Below are 22,539 nucleotides of genomic sequence, written 5' to 3'. Positions count from 1 at the left end.
GTGAGTGCTGCAAAATGCAGCACACATAGAAAGAGCAAAAAACGAGTAGAAATTAAAGCATTTCTGCTCGTTGGGTGTGATAATGCCACCCCTGGTGGCGTTAGATTTTGTCGCTTCCGCAGGTTTAAGAAATCTCATAAATCAGGGGCAGTGTCAAAATGCAATGTGTGTTGCTGTGGCATGTCCACAGCAACATCCATTGCATGCCCCTTTCACTCAAAGTGCCCCGTGTGAAGGGTCTGTATTTACTAGGTGGCATTAACTCACAAAAAGTGGCTTAATACTGCCTTTCAAATACGGTGCAGTGCACAGTGCTACCAGAGCATCACACAAAATGACACTCTGGTGGTGCAAGTGGCTCGTAAATGAGCCCCCATGTGTGCCCTACAGAGGATCTACTGCTGTACATTGCTTGACTTACCAGCCCAACATTTATCACTTACTATCTCATGACAAAGAACAAACCCACCCACAGTCATCCCAAGCACTGTCTTTTGCCACTGCCAACTTCTACTGTAAATTTACCTCTCAGTCTGAATATAAACAACTGAGAAGTGACTGGGTCAGAAATGTGATATATGCGGTGAGACCTAAAGGCAAGGAAGCCAACACCTCTCTCACTGGTGGCTCTCATAAGAAATGAGGAGTGGCCGCTCTGATACAGAAACCTTACCCAGTCGCATCCTCAAAACATTGGCTGACACCAGCGGGAGATACATGTTTGCTAAAATTGTATTGCAAAACAACACCTTTATTGTGGAGGCAATATATGCCCCCAATGAAAGTAAGCATGAATTCTTCCAGAGCCTTCATTGACTACTTACTGAACCTACTGAATGAACTAGACTATTAATCGGAGGTGACTGGAACATCACACCCAATCCAATCCTGTAGAGAACCAGCAGTCATTACCATAATCAAAGTCAAAAGATTTTATTGATTAAGACCCCGACAGGGATCAACAGTATAAAATAGGATACACTAAAATTACCAAAATCAAACTACAGGACCAGGAATACAGATAAAAACAGTTAATACAATATCAAGAAAGGTTCTAAACATTTAAATACATTGTAACATAAAAGCTAATTTGGAGGGCACCTTATAAATCTTAACATTTCATCTATGCTTGCTATACCAATCTTAGGATGCAGTGGAAATATATATTGAAGGTGTGCTGCTGAAACTACAGAACAGATGTCAAACATATGCCTTACACAAATTGCACAATCCTGTTGAAATGTACCAATTACTTTTATGGGTATTGAGGTGAAGTATCTCTAGCCTGAGTAACAGTAGGGACCGCCTAACATCATGTTCTAAATTAAGTGTAAGATACTTTTGTACATATATTTTGCCTCTAGCTGCTAGCTGGGAATTGTACATTTATAGCCCTATACAATAATTAGTGTCACTTAAGCGACTTAGGCCCTGATTTAAGAAAAATGACGCACAACTGCTATAGCGCAGTAGTACGTCAAAAATAATTACAGCCGGATAGCACCATTCCTTAGCACCATGCATGCGTTATATTTAAAAAACGATGCACCATGACGCTAAGGAAAGGTTAGCGTAAAAAAAAAAATGACGCTAGCCATTGTGACATGCTGGAAAGAGAAATGAGGCAAATGCTGCAAAAGTGGTGTTAGAATGCTTTGCGGCATGGTTTGTGATGCAAAGCATGTTAGTGCCATATTTAGCAGCATTAACGTAAAAACAATGGTGAAAGAAAGAAAAAAAAAATAGGGAGAAAAAATTGAGAATGCATGCCAGCAGAGATCCCTTGGAGCTTTCAATGATCCCAGTATGAACCAGGAGGGACCAGCAAAGTCCCAGGAGAAGGAGAAGAGGATTATGACATCTTAGTCAGAGAGTTGAAGGAGCACCAACACCAGCTCTTCATCACCTCTAAATTGCCAATAGGAAGGAGAGAGGCTATATGGCAGGCATTGATAGATAAAGTTAACAGCATGACCGAGGTGAAGAGGACTGTCACTGATTGTAAGAAGTGCTGGCACAATTGCACACACAGAACTAAGAGAAACTGGCCAGGAACCGTAAGGCAGCACTGCAGACTGGAGGTGATGGTGGGAGCCATAATCCCAGAGGAGCTGGTCACTGGAATCACAGGACAGGACAGCACAGACTACCAAGATATACCACAAATGCATGGTAAGTTGCAGTGGGGGACTATAGGGAGGCACATAGAACACACTGAATGCATGCAAAAGGGTTGCATTAGGACATATAAGCCCTCATTACAAGGGCGGTTGGTGTTAAAGTGGCAGTAATACCGCCAACAGGCTGGCGGTAATGACCACCAAATTATGACCATGGCGAAAAGATCTCTGATATACAGCCAATGTACCACACACTGACCGTCAGGGCGGAAACAACAGCCACCATAGCGGTAGCCACCTACAGCCAGACGGAAGTCAATGTTCCGCCAACCATAGTGAGACCCCGGAAACCACCACCTTTTCCAGGGCGGTACCAACAACATCAAAAGCCTGGCAGAAACTGAGCTCAAAAGGGAAAGAAGTCACCATTGGAGACACGGAATAACCACACCGCCTTGGAGCCTGAGCTGCATGTCTTCCCCATGATTTTCTACATGCTGCTCCACCACGAACACCAACACCAGGGAAAACGATGACAGTGAGTACAGCTGCCTAGCACACACAGGAGGGAGGGAGGAAAACAATAGTGACACGCACACGCACACACACCACACACACCCCCAACACCATATACACAATCGGCTGCATTAAAAAGTGTATGTAATGAGAGCAACACATCAAGATAATGAACTTCAGCAAAATAATAGATATATACGTATGCACACAAAAAAGGACACAGCCCAGTCCACAATGTACGTAGTCCACATGGCCACAGGCCAAAGTCCATGGCCACAAATGGCACCTGCATCAACATGGAGAGAACACTGCAGGGGCATCAGTTGCGAAATAGGCAGGCACCTCAGGGGGACGGGGAACGGGGGGCACCTCAGCCGGCAGATGTAGCAAGACCACTGGTTCTAGATGGGGCAACATGCCCTGTGCTTGGTCCTGGGGAGTGTAAGGCCACAGTTTCTCAAGTGGGTGACTTGCCCACTGGTTCTAGAGGTGGCATTGTGCCCTGTGTACTTGATCCTGGGTAGTGCAAGGTCACAGTCTCTCAGGTGGGTGTCATACCCAATGGATTTGCAGGGAGCAGGCTGCACAGCAGCCCATGGAGGCAGGATTACATACCGCCCGCCGTCGGTGACGGCTGCTCAGTGGTGGTGCTGCTGCTGGTTCGGGGGAGGCTCCTGCCCATCCCCTGCAACCTCGGACAACTGCCCACAGTGGTGCTGCTGGTGGGGAGAGGCTCCTGCTCAACCCCTGCATCCTTGGACAGCTGCTCACTGGAGGTGGTGGTGCTGCTGCTGGTGGGGGGACGCTTCTGTCTATCCCCTGCAACCTCAGGCAGCTGCTTACTGGAGGTGGTGGTGCTGCTTCTTGTGGGGGAGGCTCCTGCCCATCCCCTGCATCCTCAGACAGCTGCACATCCATGGTTGTTGGTGGGGGCTCCATCACAGTTCCTGCCCCAGGCCACTTGCTCTTTCTGCCTGCTGGTGCTGGCTCCTTGCTCTTCCTGGCAGCTAGGGCAGGCTCCTTTGTCTTCCTCGCACCTGGGGCAGGCTCCTTTGTCTTCCTGCAAGCTGGGGCAGGCTCCTTTCCCTTCTTAGCAGCAGCTGGGGCAGGCTCCTTTGTCTTCCTGGCAGCAGCTTGGACAGGCTCCTTTCCATTGAGGCTGCCTGGTGCACGCTCCTTTACCCTCAGGACATGTGCCTTGGATCCTTTTCCACCACGTGTGAGTGTGATGACGACTGGGCCCGTGGACTGGGTAGCTGAGGTGCTTGGCTGGGTTCTTCCCACCCTGGCCAGACATGCAGGACAGGGGGGAGGGGTAGGGAAGAAGTCAATAGTGGATAGGAACAGTTTCTTAGGGACACTGGGGTGGGAAGAGGGAAAAGGAATGGGAGTGGACGACAAGGGAGTAGTTGTTGGATGTGTCTGTCTGCTGATTTTGGGTGCAGGTGCATGGGCTGGATGCTGTTGTGAAGTGGATGGCTGTTGGGTGTCTGAGTGCATGAGGTATGTGTTCTGCTTGGTGTGGTGATGATGGTAGTGGATGATGATGTAGTGCATGCAGGTGTGAGTGCAGAAGGAACTGGGAGGGAGGTGGTGGAGGAGGAGGAGGGGGAGTCAGTGGAAATAGTGGATGTTGGTATGTCTGCATCTGGATGGTGTTTGTGTGAGTGCCTGTTGGATGAAGTGTTGTACTTGTGTTTGCCTGAACCACCCTTGTGTATTGTCTTGTGTTCATGCTCGTCTGTCTGTGTGCTTGGGATAGGTTGGGGTTGAGGAGAATGGGATTGGAAAGTGGAAATTGGAGGGGGAATGGTGGAAACAGGGACAATGGCTGCCATTAGAGAGGAGGCCAGAGCCTGGATTGATCTCTGTTGGGCAACCAAGCCAGTGAGAATGCCCTCCAGGAACGCATTAGTCTGTTGCATCTGGGCTGCCAACCCCTGGTTGGCATTCACAATGGTTGACTGCACTTGAGGGATGGATCTCAGGAGGTCAATAGCCTCATCACTCAGGGCAGCAGGGCTCACTGGGGCACAGCATGAGGTGCCTGAGGCGAAGGAGCTGCCCACCTTCCTGGGTGAGCGGCCACGGGCAACTCAATGAGGGGCTGCTGGGAGGGTAGTGCTAATACAGGGGTGGTGGATCTACCTGTAGCTGGGGTGGTCACAGAGGTGTCCGCCACAACCAAGGAGCTTTCATCGGAGGAGGTATCTGTGTCTGAACTGTCCCCCCAGTCTCCGCTGTGGTGCTCCCCTCCGTCCCACTGGTGCCCTCAGTGTCGGTGGACATCTGGGTCCTGTGGGATGCAGCTCCCTCCATCGCTGGTGCCACTGCTCCTCCGCCAGTTGATGCTAAAGCACATAAGGACAGAGTGACAAAACAGTAAGGGGGGTAAGAGACAAAGGATACACTTGGTCAATGGCAGCACCAACACCATCGTTGTCATACACAACACCTTCACACACAGGGAACAGGCCTACACACTATGCATTGCTCTACCAGTGATATTGGTAGCCACCAAGGCATGGGGAGGGGCACACACCGGCAAATGCACCACACCTGGGACCCACGCAGCCCTGACCAGTAGTGGATGCCTAACAGCTAGGCAGCAGGAATATCCCTTCAGAACTGTAGCCACCAGGGGACCTATGCTGAAATGTCAGGCCTGGCCTAGGGGCACTCACTGACACACATCCCCCACCCAGATACCACCCTACCATGCGTAAGTTGTAATGATGGTCACTGTACTCACCCCCTTGTGGCTGCTGTGACACCCTCAAGCGCCATCCAGCTCAGGATAGGCACTGCCAGTATGCAGGCCATCAGGGGGGTCAGAGTTCGACGGGCACCCCTTTCTCGTTGGGAGGCCATCCCCAACTGGGCCTGTGCCTTCTTCCATGCACAGGATCTCAGGTCCTCCCACCGTTTCCGACAGTGGGTGCACTGCCTGCCGTAGACCCCAGGGTTTGCATGTCCTTGGCGATGGCATGCCATATTCCCTTCTTTTGATGGGCACTGACCTGCAGAGGAAATACACACAGGAAACTAGAATTAGTGAAACAGTCCTATATGTTACACTTAGGGCTCACCATACCCCTTCAGATCACCATTTACACACACATGGCCCTGCACGCAACCAATATGCTGCACAGAGGACATCCACCCACCCCTTTACACAAGGCCTTCACACACACCACTACATGCATTCATGCAACATGCATCATGCCCACAGTGTACTCAGCTGTTGGTCTGGAGGCCCATACAGCAGTCCGTACTGAGGTAGGACCCCATCCACCAGTCGCTCTAACTCTTCCGAAGTGAAGGCAGGGGCCCTTTCCCCGGTCACACGGGCCATGGTAGGTTCCAGACACAGGTCACAGCAGCACATGCAATGTAGGTCCTCTCCTGTTGAAGATCAGGTAGCAAATGAGGGATGAGATAGAAAATGGCAGTCACATCCGCGGCGGTTCATACCGTCACCACTGGCGTAGATCACCATTGTCCACTGTAAGCCATAGGGCCCAATGTTATCAAATGAGGAGTTGCACGGCGGTTGCTGACCGCCTCACGCAATGGTGCACAACGTCAGTGGAATTGCCTCACTTCAACCTGTCCCTCAACACAGGACAGGTGAATGCCATTTTGTGAGGGGGCAGGCCCTGGACATTTGCTGCTTCACTGGTGAAATTTGTACATACTGGACAGTTCACACTTACATATTACAAGTTCACAGCATGCAAAGTTCTGTTGTAGCCCCATTGTTCAGTTTGTAACCGGCTCCTCATTCTTTTGCCCCATAGATTGCTACCACTGCTGATGAATAGGAGATGGAGACATACTCCCATGTACAGACCCATGGTGGACTTGGCAACAATGGAGGACAGACACATCATCCTCACCTACAGACTTGACAGGGTCACAATCACAGACCTGTGTGCACAATTTGAGCCTGACCTGATATCTGCTATCTGTCACTCCACTGGGATACCCCCTCTTGTGCAAGTTCTATCAGTGCTCCATTTCCTGGCAACTGGTTCTTTCAAAGTGACAGTGGGCTTGACAGCAGGAATTTCACAGCCAATGTTCTCAGTAGTGCTGAGCAGAGTGTTGTCTACCCTGATTAAACGCATGTGCAGCAACATTGTATTCCCAACATCATTGGGGCGATTGATGGAACACATATTGCATTTGTCCTCCACCCTGTCAAAATGAACAGGTGTTCAGAAAGCAAAAGAGTTTCCACTCTATGACTGTAGAGATGGTGTGCTTGGTGGAACAGTACATCTCCCACGTCAATGCAAAGTATCCTGGGTTGGTGCATGATGCCTTTGTCCTGAGGAATAGCAGCATCCCAAATGTGATGGGCCAACTACAGAGGCACAGGTTGTAGCTAATAGGTGAGCCCTGGTTCCCACCCAATATGTTTTGGTGTATGGGGTGGACCATACGGGATAGTGTGTGGCTAAATGTTGTCCCTCAATATTTGCAGGTGACTCTGGTTACCCAAACCTATCATGGCTGCTGGGGAATGCCAGGACAAGGGCTGAAGAATTTTATAATGAGGCCCATGGATGAACCAGAAGTATAATAGAAAGGACCTTTGGACTCCTGAAGGCCAGGTTCAGGTACCTTCATTTAACAGGTGGATCTCTGTGCTACTCACGCAAGAAGGTCTGCCAAATAATAGTGGAATGCTGCATGTTGCATGACCTTGTCCTGAGACGCCATGTGCCTTTTCTGCAGGAAGAGGAGGCTGGAGATGCCCGTGTGGCAGCAGTGGACCTGTGGACACTGAGGATGAGGAGGCAGAGGATGAGGATGAGGACAACAGAACATCAGTCATCAGACAGTACTTCCATTGACACACAGGTGAGACAGTGTTACTTCACATTTCAATGATATATTTTGGAGATTCTGTGGCACTGGCATGGTGTTATTTCCCACTCCTATGCCCACTTACTGTACCCTTTGGCAATTCATTTTACAGATGTTGGTGTCCTCACATATGCTCCTCGCGTGATCACTGCTGCCAGCTACAGGTCAGACACCTATGCTCATTTTTTGTACAGTTGAATTGCAATGTCTGTACCTGTTGATATGAATACATACATAAAAAATTGACATACTCCAAAATTCTGTTTTTTTTCCAATGGTGAGTATTGAAGTGCTAAAATATGGAGGGGCAAGTACCATGGGATGGGGTGATGATGGAGGAAAGTCCAGGGTATTGTTCCAGTCTAACAGGAGGATCTCTGTGCTACTCACGCAAGAAGGTCTGCCAAATAATAGTGGAATGCTGCATGTTGCACAACCTTGTCCTGAGACGCCATGTGCCTTTTCTGCAGGAAGAGGAGGCTGGAGATGCTTTTGTGGCAGCAGTGGACCTGTGGACCCTGAGGATGAGGAGGCAGAGGATGAGGATGAGGACAACAGAACATCAGTCATCAGACAGTACTTCCAATGACAAACAGGTAAGACAGTGTTACTTCACATTTCAATGATATATTTTGGAGTTTCTGTGGCACTGGCATGGTGTTATTTCCCACTCCTATGCCCACTTACTATACCCTTTGGCAATTCATTTTACAGATGTTGGTGACCTCACATATGCTCCTCGAGTGATCACTGCAGCCAGCTACAGGTCAGACACCCATGCTCATTTTCTGTACAGTTGAATTGCAATGTCTGTACTTGTTGATATGAATACATACATAAAAAAAATTACACTCCCAAATTCTTTTTTTTTCCAATGGTGATTATTGCTAAAATATGGATGGGCAAGTGCAATGGGATGGGGTGATGATGGAGGAAAGTCCAGGGTATTGTTCCAGTCTATTTGTAGTACAGGTGCATTGTCCGAGGGGACATAGGAAGGGGAGAAATGGCAGTTCAAAGTGGACAGAGTGACAGAGTGGGACACAAGGGTGACAATCAGGAGAGTCTCATTTCCTGGTGGGAGTCTTGGCAAGTATCTCTGGCTTCTGTCTGGATCGCAGGGAATGTTTGTGGGGTGGTTCATCTTATGCAGGGGGAGGGGTGCTGGTGGCCTGTTGGTCCTGTGGCGGGGCCTCCTGGCCACTAGTGGCAGTGGAGGTGGAAGGCTGTTTAGATATCTGACTAATGGTGGGGCTCGCTGGTGTAACACTGCCTCCCTCATAATGTTGGCCAAGTCTGCCAGCACCCCTGCTATGGAGACCAGGGTGTTATTAATGGCCTGCAAGTCCTCCCTGATCCTCTGGTACTGTCCCTCCTGCAGCCGCCTGTTCTCCTGCACCTTGTCCAGGATCTGGCCCATTGTGTCCTGGGAATGTTGATATGCTCCCAGGATCTCTGCAAGTGCCTCCTGGAGAGTTAGTTCCCTGGGCCTGTCCTCCCCCTGTCACACAGCACTCCTCCCAGTTTCCCTGTTGTCTTGTGCCTCTGTCCACTGAACCCTGTGCCCACTGCCACCGACCCTAGGTCCCTGATTGTCTTGGGTATGAGGTGTGCCCTAGGGTCCCTGTAGTGGTGGACACGCTGTTTATTGACGTTTCCTGGGGACAGAGGTGTGGGTACGCTGGGTGGGTCCTGCGGTGGTGTTTCCAGATTGGGGAGGCTCTGTGGTGATGTGTGACTAGTCCTCAGTAACCCCGTGTCCAGAGGGCCCTAATGGGCCAGGTTAGTCATCCAGATACAGAAGACCAGAGTTTCTGTCATTACTGTGGGCCTCTTCTGTTGGGGGACTGGATATTGCTGGGTAGCTGTGGGGATGTAAATGTTGTGTTATTGTAGGGAGTTGGCTCTGTATGCACTATTTCAAAGTAAGGAATAGTATGCACAGAGTCCAAGAGTTCCCCTTAGAGGTAAGATAGTGGCAAAAAGAGATAATTCTAATGCTCTATTTTGTGGTAGCGTGGTCGAGCAGTAGGCTTATCAGAGGAGTAGTGTTAAGCATTTGTTGTATACCCACTGGCAATAAATGAGGAACACACACTCAGAGACAATTCCAGGCCAATAGGTTTTTGTATAGAAAAATATATTTTCTTAGTTTATTTTAAGAACCACAGGTTCAAGATTTACAAGTAATAAGTCAAATGAAAGGTATTTCAGGTAGGTACTTTAGGAACTTTGAATTAGCAAAATAGAATATACAGTTTTCACATAAATGACATATAGCTATTTTAAAACTAGACACTGCAATTTTCAACAGTTCCTGGGGAGTAAAGTGTTTGTTAGTTTTTGCAGGTAAGTAAACCACCTACGGGGTTCAAGTTTGGGTCCAAGGTAGCCCACCGTTGGGGGTTCGGAGCAACCCCAAAGTTACCACACCAGCAGCTCAGAGCTGGTCAGGTGCAGAGGTCAAAGTGGTGCCCAAAACGTGTGGCTTCAATGGAGAAGGGGGTGCCCCGGTTCCAGTCTGCCAGCAGGTAAGTACCTGCGTCTTCGGAGGGCAGACCAGGGGGGTTTTGTAGGGCACTGGGGGGGACACAAGTCCACACAGAAAGTACACCCTCAGCGGCACGGGGGCGGCTGGGTGCAGTGTGCAAACAAGCGTCGGGTTCTCAATCGAAATCAATGGGAGACCAAGGGGTCTCTTCAGCGATGCAGGCAGACAAGGGGAGGGCTCCTCGGGGTAGCCAACACCTGGGCAAGGGAGAGGGCCACCTGGGGGTCGCTCCTGCACTGGAGGTCGGATCCTTCAGGTCCTGGGGGCTGCGGGTGCAGTGTCTTTACCAGGCGTCGGGTCATTGAAGCAGGCAGTCGCGGTCAGGGGGAGCCTCGGGATTCCCTCTGCAGGTGTCGCTGTGGGGGCTCAGGGGGGTCAACTCTGGCTACTCACGGTCTCGTAGTCGCCGGGGAGTCCTCCCTGAAGTGGTTGTTCTCCACAAGTCGAGCCGGGGGCGTCGGGTGCAGAGTGCCAAGTCTCACGCTTCTGGCGGGAAACACGAGTTGTTTCAAAGTTGCTTCTTTGTTGCAAAGTTGCAGTCTTTGGTGAACAGAGCCGCTGTCGTCGGGAGTTCTTGGTCCTTCTAGATGCAGGGCAGTCCTCTGAGGCTTCAGAGGTCGCTGGTCCCTGTGGAAAGCATCGCTGGAGCAGTGTCTTTAGAAGTGGGGGAGATAGGCCGGTAGAGCTGGGGCCAAAGCAGTTGGTGTCTCCGTCTTCTCTGCAGGGTTTTCAGCTCAGCAGTCCTCTTCTTCTTAGGTTGCAGGAATCTGAGTTCCTAGGTTCTGGGGAGCCCCTAAATACAGAATTTATGGGTGTGTTTAGGTCTGGGGGGTTAGTAGCCAATGGCTACTAGCCCTGAGGGTGCTATATCCTCTTTGTGCCTCCTCCCTGAGGGGAGGGGGGCAAATTCCTATCCCTATTGGGGGAGTCCTCCATCAGCAAGATGGAGGATTTCTAAAAGTCAGAGTCACTTCAGCTCAGGACACCTTAGGGGCTGTCCTGACTGGCCAGTGACTCCTCCTTGTTTTTCTCATTATCTCCTCCGGCCTTGCCGCCAAAAGTGGGGCCGTGGCTGGAGGGGGCGGGCAACTCCACTAGCTGGAGTGTCCTGGGGTGCTGTAATAAAGGGGGTGAGCCTTTGAGGCTCACCGCCTGTTGTTACAGTTCCTGCAGGGGGAGGTGATAAGCATCTCCACCCAGTACAGGCTTTGTTACTAGTCACAGAGTGACAAAGGCACTCTCCCCATGTAGCCATCAACATGTCTGGTGTGTTGCAGGCTGCTAAAACCAGTCAGCCTACACAGGTAGTTGGTTAAGGTTTCAGGGGGCACCTCTAAGGTGCCATCTGGGGTGTATGTTACAACAAAATGTACACTGGCATCAGTGTGCATTTATTGTGCTGAGAGGTTTGATACCAAACTTCACAGTTTTCAGTGTAGCCATTATGGTGCTGTGGAGTTCGTGCATGACTGTCAGGATACTTCAATTCGATTTCCTCAGAAGCAGAAGATAACTCCTCAGTCCCGCCCCAAGCTACTCACAATGAATATTAATCCTTCGTGCTGAATACCCTGGAGGGGGAAAGGGGAATGGGATGGTAGAGAGACTGCCACAGAGATGATGAACGCCAGTACTCAGTCTGCCTCTTCACATCTAAGATTGGATACAGCACCTGCAAGAGTCACAGTCGCAATTACTAGGGACATACAACATCAGTTTTTCTTTTTCTACTCTCAACACTTAATTCTCTTTAATTCTATTATTTCTTCACTCACCCTGAGTTCTCTGTAGCCTTGCTTCTCTCTATAAATGATAGCTCTTCTTAAAAAAATGCTTATTACTGATTCTGGAAGAACTTCTCAACCTTTGTTAGAGATTGGTTTTATGTTGCTATATATATATATATAGTTGGTGATAATGCGTTCTTCAAATCAGCTGATGTTATTTAATTTCTCCTGTCTTATTGTGACTTCTGTCAATACTTGTATTTGTAAATGCTTGTTTATTAAAGTTCTTTTCTCCTTTCTTACTTCGACATTTGTTGATAACTTGTATTTGTAAATGCTTGTTTATTACAGTTTGTTTCTCCTTCCTTACTTCGACATCTGTTGATAACTTGTAGTTGTAAATGCTTGTTTATTTAAGTTTGTTTCTCTTTTAAACTCTATTTTGGTTTATTACCATTGAATTTGTAAATGCTTATTTGTTAACAGTTCATTTCTCCTTTAAACTTGGCCTTTGTTTATAACCTTGACATTTGTAGATACTTGCTCTTTTAAAGTTCGTTTTTTCTTTGACTTTAATATCTTAAACAAGAACCTTGTAAACATAAGGTTAATTCATACATTAACTCTGTAGCCTTGCCGACTTCCACGGGAACGGTCTACTATCAAACTCTTCGAATAAACCTTGACAATAATTATCTGTTTTCTGTAATATAATCTTCAAATGTAATTTTACCTCACAGGAGTTTCTGTTCTGAAGCGCGCTCTCTCTCCACTCAGCTGATTCCTGTCAGACCTCAGTTGAAGTGCAAGGCTTCCAGCTGGAGAGCTCGTAACCTAGCAACCAACCGATTGCAATACTAGAACTGTAACTAACCTTCAGGACTCACAGCGGCCATCTTGGATCTTCTCTTCTTGATTCTTCCTTTGAAATAAGCGCAAGATTACTCTGCAAACCTTCTTCCAGTTTGGGCTTTGCTGTCTCCACTGAGGATATCTCTTTGCTTTTCTCATGCACTTCTTTGATTTGACTTGGCAAGTTTGTGTGGTCATGACAATGACAGACTCCCAGACCATACACTCTTATAGCTACCCTGCACTTACAATGTCTAAGATTTTGCTTAGACACTGTAGGGACATAGTGCTCATGCACTTATGCCCTCACCTATGGTATAGTGCACCCTGACTTAGGGCTGTAGAGGGGTGACTAATCTATACCTGTAGGCAGTGTGAGGTTGGCATGGCACCCTGAGGGAAGTGCCATGTCGACTTAGTCGTTTTATCCCCACTAGCATACACAAGCTGGCAAGCAGTGTGTCTGTGCTGAGTGAGGGGTCCCCAGGGTGGCATAAGATATGATGCAGCCCTTAGAGACCTTGCAAAAACAACAAGTGATGGACGGAATGCTGAACATTGTCAAACACTCACCCCCAGTCACAGATCTGGGTTTAATCCATCGTTCTTTTGCTACCCAAGCCACCCCAGTTTGGACCCAGCCATATTCAAATCAGTCTTGACCCTGTTCCTCATGGGAACAGTCCAACCCGAACTACCAAGCCAGGTCCTCACTGGACCGGAAACAAGCATCCTGGGACCGGTTTCGGGGTTTCACCCCTCATCAGCCAGGCTAGCTTGAATCCAGTGGCATGGGAAGCACGGGACCCACGTCTGGGCATACCCTTCCCACTTAGGGCGACAAAGCAAAAACAACAAGTGATGGACGGAATGCTGAACATTGTCAAACACTCACCCCCAGTCACAGATCTGGGTTTAATCCATCGTTCTTTTGCTACCCAAGCCACCCCAGTTTGGACCCAGCCATATGCAAATCAGTCTTGACCCTGTTCCTCATAGGAACAGTCCAGCCCGAACTGCCAAGCCAGGTCCTCACTGGACCGGAAACAAGCATCCTGGGACCGGTTTCGGGGTTTCACCCCTCATCAGCCAGGCTAGCTTGAATCCAGTGGCATGGGAAGCACGGGACCCACGTCTGGGGAACAGGGTCAAGACTGATTTGCATATGGCTGGGTCCAAACTGGAATGGCATGGGCAGCAAAAAAACGATGGATTAAACCCAGATCTGTGACTGGGGGTGAATGTTTGACAATGTTCAGCATTCCGTCCATCACTTGTTGTTTTTGCATTTGTCACCCTAAGTGGGAAGGGTATGCCCAGACGTGGGTCCCGTGCTCCCCATGCCACTGGATTCAAGCTAGCCTGGCTGATGAGGGGTGAAACCCTGAAACCGGTCCCAGGATGCTTGTTTCCAGTCCAGGGAAGACCTGGACTAGCAGTTCGGGCTGGACTGTTCCCATGGGGAACAGGGTCAAGACTGATTTGCATATGGCTGGGTCCAAACTGGAATGGCATGGGCAGCAAAAAAACAATGGATTAAACCTAGATCTGTGACTGGGGGTGAATGTTTGACAATGTTCAGCATTCCGTCCATCACTTGTTGTTTTTGCCCTTAGAGACCTTCCCTGGCATCAGGGCACTTGGTACCAGTGGTACCAGTTACAAGGGACTTACATGGATGCCAGGGTGTGCCAATTGTGGAAACAAAAGTACAGGTTAGGGAAAGAACACTGGTGCTGGGGTCTGATTAGCAGGCCTCAGCAAACTTTCAAATCAAAACTTAGTATCAGCAAAGGCAAAACGTCAGGGGGTAACCATGCCAAGGAGGCATTTCCTTACAGTTATTGTTTCTGTGTCTGACATATTGTGCATCCGGGGCTTGCCCTCTTTGGTTGTATTTGCTCTGGTAGCTTTTACTTGTGTAAGTTGGTATGTGGTGGGTTAGTGTGCATACTTTAGTGATAGATGTCCATGCAGGTCTGTGAGTGGTGTCCATGCATTGGTATGGCATGCATGGCTTGGCATTGGGATAAGTGAGATGTGATGGTGGGGTGTGTGGGAAGTGGTTGAGTGATGGGAATGAGGGTGGGGGTATGTGATGGCATGCTGGTAGTGGGGTAGTAGTAGTAGAGAGTTGACTTACCAGAGCCAGTCCTCCTCCCACTCTGGCCAGGCCCTCAGGATGCATCATTGCCAACGCTGCTCTCATGCTGTTGGTTGTGGGGGAGGAGGTGGGGGTCCACCGCCAGGCCTCTGTACAGCGAGTTGGTGTCTTGCTGCAATGGAACATACCTTCCCCCATAGGTCGTTCCACCTCTTCCTGATGTCATCCCTAGTTCTTGGGTGCTGTCCCACGGCGTTGAACCTGCATATGATTCTCTGCCATAGCTCCATCTTCCTAGCTATCAATATCTGCTGCACCTGTGCTTCAAATAGTTGTGGCTCTACCCTGATTATTTCCTCCACCTTGACCCTTAACTCCTCCTCTGTGAATTAGGGTGTCTTTGTGGTGCCATGGGTGTTGGGTGAGGTGTGTAGGTGAGGGTGTGTATGGTGATGTGTTGGGGTGTGTTAGCTGGGGTGTGTGAGTGGTGTATAGGTGTACATAGTGTGTGGTTCTAGTTTTGTCTGTGGTCTTGGTGTCTGGCTCATGCCAATGGTTTGCAGTCGTAAAGAGTTGTGGGTAATGTAGGTGTGTATTTTATAGTGGTGTAGGTGTGTGGGTGTGGTGTGTGTATGGGTGTCAGGTGTGTGTTATTTAAATTGACCAATATAGTGTTGTTTTGTATGTGTGTGTGTGTATTTTGAGCACTGCGGCATGTACCGCCAATGGTTTATCGTCATTGAATGTCTGCCGTGGTGATTCGTGGGTCATAATGTGGTGGGCATTGTTCTGTTGGTGTAACGGTGTGGATTTTGATACCGACAGTTTATCACTGACCTTTGGTGTGTCGGACCTGTGTCTGTGGCTAAATAGTGACAGATTGGTGTATGTGTGTCATAATATGGTGAAGGGATATCCGCTGCTGCGGCGATAAGTTGGGGCAGTCAGCATGGTTGTAAGTGGGATTTACCGCCAATGTCATAATGAGGGCCATAGTGCCAGAATCAAAAGGTGACATCGCCACCGGAACCCCAATTTTAGTGATGCTATGGTGGCGCTATGCACCCCCCCGTATTTGAAACATGGTGTTAAGTTACTTTTTGTGGCTTAACATCACCTTGTATATATGGCTCCTTCACACGCATCACTTTACCTGGAAGGGGCATGCAATCAGTGTTGTAGTGCCACAACAACACCCATTGCATATTGTTGTTGCCCCAGATTGACAACTACATGTAAACCTGAGGCTGAGACTAAATCCAACACCACCCCAAGGGTGGCATTAGACTGCCCCAACAAGAATAAATGCTTTCTTTCCTTCTCGTGTCATTTCTCTTCCTATGTGTGCTGCACCCTGCAGCACACATAGAAAGTGCAACTGCACAGAAAAAATATTGTTTTCTGCAGGAGGGTGTCCCTTCCTGACCAAAAACAATTTCCTCCTCAGCGCAGCCATCCTTGCTCCCTGGTGTTAGGTTGAGTGTGTTGGCCCTCGGCATCAAATATTACACTGATGCAGGGGTCAACATAGGGCTGTGCCATATACGCTTTAAAATGGTGCATTCAACCGAATTGAAAATGATGATGTGTGGCCCTGCCAAATGTGGTGAAATGTTGCATTCCGTCATTTTCCCTAAAATCTTGGCAATAACGGCCCAACACTTCAGATTCGCTCACACCTTCCCCCTATATGCACCAAACACTTCTCAACCATCCCAGCAATCACTTCACTGTTGCCACTGATCCACCCACCCATGTGTAACACTCAAACCCTCATTTTGAGTCTGGTAGGCAGTGGAGGCTGCCCTCCAAACTCTTAAGGACAGAAAACCGCCGCTCCGGTTTTCTGCCCACGGGCCTAATATGAGTTTCCCGCTGGGCCAGCGGTAAGTAGACCACAGCATTGACACCGGCTCGTAATTGAGCCAGTGGCAATGTTGCGGTGCATCAGGTGTGACAGCACCTGTTGCGCTTTTCACTGCCTGTAATTCAGGAAGTGAAAATTGTGATGGGGTTGTCCTCTGGAGCCCCTGCATTGCCCTTGCCAGGTGCGTGGGCAGCGTAGGGGCCCCCATGGGGCATCTGGCTCCCTGTCTCCACCAACCTTTGCATGGCGGTGGAACCACCATGAAAAAGCCAGCACAAAGGGGACTCGTAATCCCCAGGGCATCACTGCTTGTAGTGCTGCCCTGGTGGATTAAGACTGCCGGCACCGCCGGGATGTCCACCAGCGATAACCTGGTTGTGCCGGTGGTCAGATCGTGGAGCTTTTGCCACAGTCATAATGGGGAGGCTGGACTGCTGCTTTGGTGTTGGTCCGACCACCACACTGACTCTGGTCGTCCCAGGACCGCCAGACTCATAATAAGGGCCTCAGTGTGCAACATGTCCTACGCTAATTGCACAGGGTGGCACAACAACAGCTCTCACACACCTCCATGCACCATTTGGGAATGGGCACAAAAGTGAACATATGCAACACATGGGGCATGTCTGTGATCATCATTTGTGCTGTTGTACAAGTAGCTCCATTTCACCACATAACAAGGTTGCCTGTGTGTGGGAATTGTTGTTGTTGTACACAAAGGGACACCTTCATGTGTATGAACAGCCACAAGTGGCATCAATGTCGCACTACGGGCCCACTGCTACAAGCCTGTAATACAACATTACAGTCATACAAGTAGTTGTCAATGTTGATCCAAGCTGCCCATTCCCCTAATGCCACATTAACAAAGTCACACAATGCATACATTGATCCACTTTGTACATCCTTGCACCACTATATGCCTGTGACAGATATGCTGTTTGGAAGGAAATATTGCTTATGCAGGGAGAGAAGAACTAATGGGGTTGACAATCCATAAATGTTTGCACTGTGCCATCTATTTACCTTACGTGTGAGGCTTGCTGAAGGCAGATGAAAAAGCAACACAAGCATTGTAAGCATTTGACCTCCCTGTGCTTTGCTGCACTAGTGTCATCCTTCATGGTGCCAATGCAGTAAAGCACCCAAATAGTGACAAAACTCATTAGACTACTGTGGGGATGTCCATCATGATGGACAGGAATGTAAAGGATGTGCTTTCATGGTGTCAGTGACTGGGGCAAGGGGACTGCAAGGAAATGGTGGTATGGGATCAATGCACTAAATAACTTGAAGGGTTGCCCTAGGTATGATGCACAATGTAACACATAATAAACAAGTACAACCTGTAGAATTACAAGTTTGTCACACACCCACTTGTCAGCCCCACACCACCCTGAGTTCTTGGACTACACTAAACCTATCCAGATGTGCTGACCTTTTCAAAGCCATCAGAGGCTTGGTGGGTAACACATGTGTTGCATGGGAAAATCACAAATATACACATGGAACACCTATTACATGCAGTGGCATGTGTGAGAGGTTCACAAGGAATACAAGGTGCTTCACCTTGGCATGTTAAGTATGACCTATCACTGTCTACCACTCAAGTTCAAGTCATACATTTTAGATGCTGGGGGACAGCACTATGATGTCTGTGTCAGGATATGCTGGCACATATTTACACGTTACACATTGATGAAGAAACACATTGTGCAACGGCCCTATTTGCTCTGCTGTGCAGCATCAATTCAAATGTCCAGGGATGTGTGCTGATAGTCAATGCATCCCTATACTAACCTTGGTAATCCCCAAAAATATGAGGGACTTTAACAACATTCCCACACAACGTTCATGGTGTAGGAGTGTCCCTCTTGTCTGTCCTAATGCACATCTGCAGCAAGGAATGCATCCTGCTAAATATACTACTAGGAATGTTTTATGCTGCTTACAATGTTTGATGATGATTGTAACACACATTGAAAGTAGTCAACAATACGATTACTACAGTGTCTGTTTTCAGTACCACAACTTCAATACCGCCCTTGATGTGGTGTCGCAACATGATGCATCCATACATCAAAAAGCTTTAAAAAATTTCAGATCTGCCTCCAACCACAAATGTGTTCACAGGAAGTAGTTGACCTTCCGACATACATCCTCCTAGCAACTTAGGCCCAGATTCATGACAAAGTGGCAAAGCGCGCTGCTGCAAAAAAATAGCAGTGGTGGACTGCAGCACTTTTGAAATGTGGGGATGTGCCTTATTTACAGGAATAAGGCTTATCCCTGCACTTCCCCCTGTGCTGGTGATGAAGTAGGCTGCATGCACCAAAGCAGGCATCCTTGCACCATAGTGCAAGGGCGTCTACTTTGAGGCAGCTGATTGTTTATGTGCAGGAAGGGACACCTTCTTGTACATGAACAACCATCCATTGCATTATGCCTCTCCTACGTGTGCTGCAGAATGCTGCACACATGGAAAAAGCAAACAACAATGATGAATATTAGCATACCTCCTCATTTTGGCATGTAAAAGCCAACCCTAGGTTATCATCTGTAATTGCCGCTGCCATACATTTAGGATTTCTTGTAAATCTGGGGCAGTATGATAAGTTATGGAAGTTGTGGTGTAATGGCCACTGCCACACCCATTGCATTCCCCTCTGATGCATAAAACTGCATTTGAGGGCCCCACTTTTTTCAAGAATGTGTAATGCCACAAACAGCGGCAGTGCCCTTCCCTATAAAAATGGAGCACTGAAAAGCACCACCGGAGCTTTGCTAAAAGTGAAGCTCCGGTTGTGATAGGGCCTTATAAATCTGGTCCCTGGAGTCATGTATTCAGCATCCTGCACCACACAACATGTCAATGAACCATCTTGTGTGCATGTGTACAAACAGGTAGGTCTACCCTCCAACAAAACAACACTCAGCCCAGCAATGCAGCCGTCCTTGCAGCTATGCAACAAGGAAACTTGAGATGCACGTCTTGTAGGAAGGAATAACATCCTGTTTGGTCACATACACACATGTTTTTCAATCTCTGATGCTTGACACATCACTCAAAGTGTCTAGGAGGATGCATTTGGACAGCTCACTTCCCACTGTCACTCCAAAAACACACGTAGGATCTGTAAGAACAAATTCGAAGTATATCTGAACATCTCCACTTGTGGGGTGAGCACAAATCTGGAACAAGGCCCATGCCTTGCAAAGTATACACAGTCAAGTCAATGAAAGGGGTACATGTATCGAAGACCATGATTAAAATATCAAGGTGGGTGTAACACAATGGGAACTGTGGACTGGCAGATTGTGCAAATAGTGACTACACACAAATGATGTTCAGGTGGCTTAGTGTTCCATTAGGGCTCCACAAATGTGTGCCTTGATGTGGGGATCAGTAACATGTCACTGAGCCACCTGTAGCAAGTAAATGATGAGCCATGTCAAAAGCCACTACAGTCAAAGATTGACCTTTCAATATCCCACTGCAGAGGATGATACCTTACCTCCTGCCAACCTGCCTGTCCTAGGTTTTACAGATGACATTAATGACCAGCTGCTGACCATCAATGAAGAGACTCTCCAGGATATCCTGTGTTCCTTCCAGACACCACCTCCAGTCATAGAGAGGACACCCAGAGTTGCTGGGTCTCCACATGAACCACCCAACTCACAACACACAACATCACCCAGTCCTGCCACAGTCCTGGACTCTGAGGACCTAGACATCAAGTTTTAGAGGGCAGTGGTAGAAGTCCAGTGGGAGCTCGCAAGGCAGGTGCAGGTAGGGATGGAGACCATGGGAGGCAACGTAGAGGGAGTGCAGGGGTGCCTCAGTCCGAATAAGGACAACTCTGCTGCCATCAGAGGCACCCACTCACTTCTCTGTGAACTTCAGCAGTCCCTGACAGACATAACTGCTGTCATTAGGCTGAGGCTTGAACAATTGCCCTCCCAAAGTGGCAACAGCATGATAGATAACAGGCTGGGGGCTATATAAAATGCCCTGGAGTCAATAGAGTGGCAAGAGGCCCCCCTCAGAGAAAACATGGCTGCCTACCACAGTGATGTAGTAGCGGTATTGCGCAATCAGTAGTTCCTACTTGCTGCAGTGGTGCCTTATGTGTGCCCACAGATGGCAGCTGCCAGGACCTTTGATTCCACATCTATATCCCATGATGTGTGTGTGTGTGTGGCCCCCTCAACTTCGACAACAGTACCAACCATGGCACAGGAGGCACCACACACATCAGAGGATGAAGATGTGGAAGGAACTATAGTCACACATAAAACCACCCAGTAATTCCAGTTGGTGCCATGAGGACTGTATCTCTTTAGTTCTGTGCTTAAGATCATGCCACTGTTGTAACAGCTGGTATTGTGCCCTCTTCACTCTATCACTGTTAACATATGTTGTATGGACTGTCATAGTCTCAATTCCTACCTATTGTCAATTTGGACACCTCCTCACACTTCTCCTACAAATATCTCATGACATACTCCTCACCCTTGGACTCTGAATGTACATCAAATGGCTCAGGATCTCTCATGGGGTCAGTGAACTGGACATTGTACTACACTGGAAACCAAACTTGCATATGTAAATAAATTGCCATGATCACATGTATCATTATCTTTTTTCAGTGTTCAACCAACTCATATAAGCATCTACATTGTGTGAAGCTATGTCAATGAGACCAGAATGGTTCAGAACTCAAATGTCTGGAAATGTCCCTGATTTTTGTACCAGTATGTTGGACTTTTGCTCTTCTGCAGGGTCATCCCCAATATTTTTGCCTACTGCCCCCTTTTTTGTATGACCTGTTGCTGTTGGACTTTGAACTCTGAGCACGTTATCACTGCTAACCAGTGCTAAAGTGCATATGCTCTCTGTGTAAATAGTATGGTTGATTGCTTTATTAATGATTGGCATATTTGATTTACTGTTAAGTCCTTAGTACAGTGCACTAGAGGTGCCCCGGGCCTGTAAATCGAATGCTACTAGGGGGCCTGCAGCACTGGTTGTGCCATCCACATCAGTAGCTCTGTAAACATGGCTCAGACCTGCCACTGCAGTGTCTGTGTGTGCAGTTTTAACTGTAAATTCGACTTGGCAAGGGTACCCACTTGCCAGGCCTAAACCTTCCCTTTTCTTACATGTCATGCACCCCTAAAGTAGGCCCTACGTTGCCCCAAGGGCAGGGTACAGTGTATGGTTAAGGTAGGGCCTATAATAATGTGTTTTATATGTCCTGACAGTGAAATATTGCTAAATCTTTCACTGTTGCAGGGCCTGTCCCTCTCATAGGTTAACATGGGGGCTACCTTTAAATAAGTGTAGATTCCCTTTGGGAGCGGATAGACATGTTGAGTTTGGGGTCTCTGAGCTGACAATTTAAAAATGCATCTTTTAGTAAAGTTGGTTTTAAGATTGTGGGTGTCATTCTGACCCAGGCAGGCGGCGGGCGCCGCCTGCCGGGTGGAGACCGGCAGAAGACCGCACCGCGGTCAAATGACCGCGGCGGTCATTCTGACTTTCCCGCTGGGCGGGCGGGCGACCGCCAAAAGGCCGCCCGTCCGCCCAGCGGGAAAGCCCCAGCAACGATGAAGCCGGCTCCAAATGGAGCCGGCGGAGTTGCTGGTGTGCGACTGGTGCAGTGGCACCCGTCGCGATTTTCAGTGTCTGCTAGGCAGACACTGAAAATCATTATGGGGCCCTGTTAGGGGGCCCCTGCACTGCCCATGCCTGTGGCATGGGCAGTGCAGGAGACCCCAGGGGCCCCACGACACCCGTTCCCGCCATCCTGTTCCTGGCGGTTTTTACCGCCAGGACCAGGATGGCGGGAAGGGGGTCGGAATCCCCATGGCGGTGCTGCGAGCAGCGCCGTCATGGAGGATTCTTTGGGGCAGGGGTAAAC

The sequence above is a fragment of the Pleurodeles waltl genome, chromosome 2_2, assembly GCF_031143425.1.
Source record: "Pleurodeles waltl isolate 20211129_DDA chromosome 2_2, aPleWal1.hap1.20221129, whole genome shotgun sequence".
Taxonomy (NCBI): domain Eukaryota; kingdom Metazoa; phylum Chordata; class Amphibia; order Caudata; family Salamandridae; genus Pleurodeles; species Pleurodeles waltl.
The sequence above is the reverse complement of the archived record's forward strand: the minus strand, read 5'-3'. Positions refer to the sequence as shown.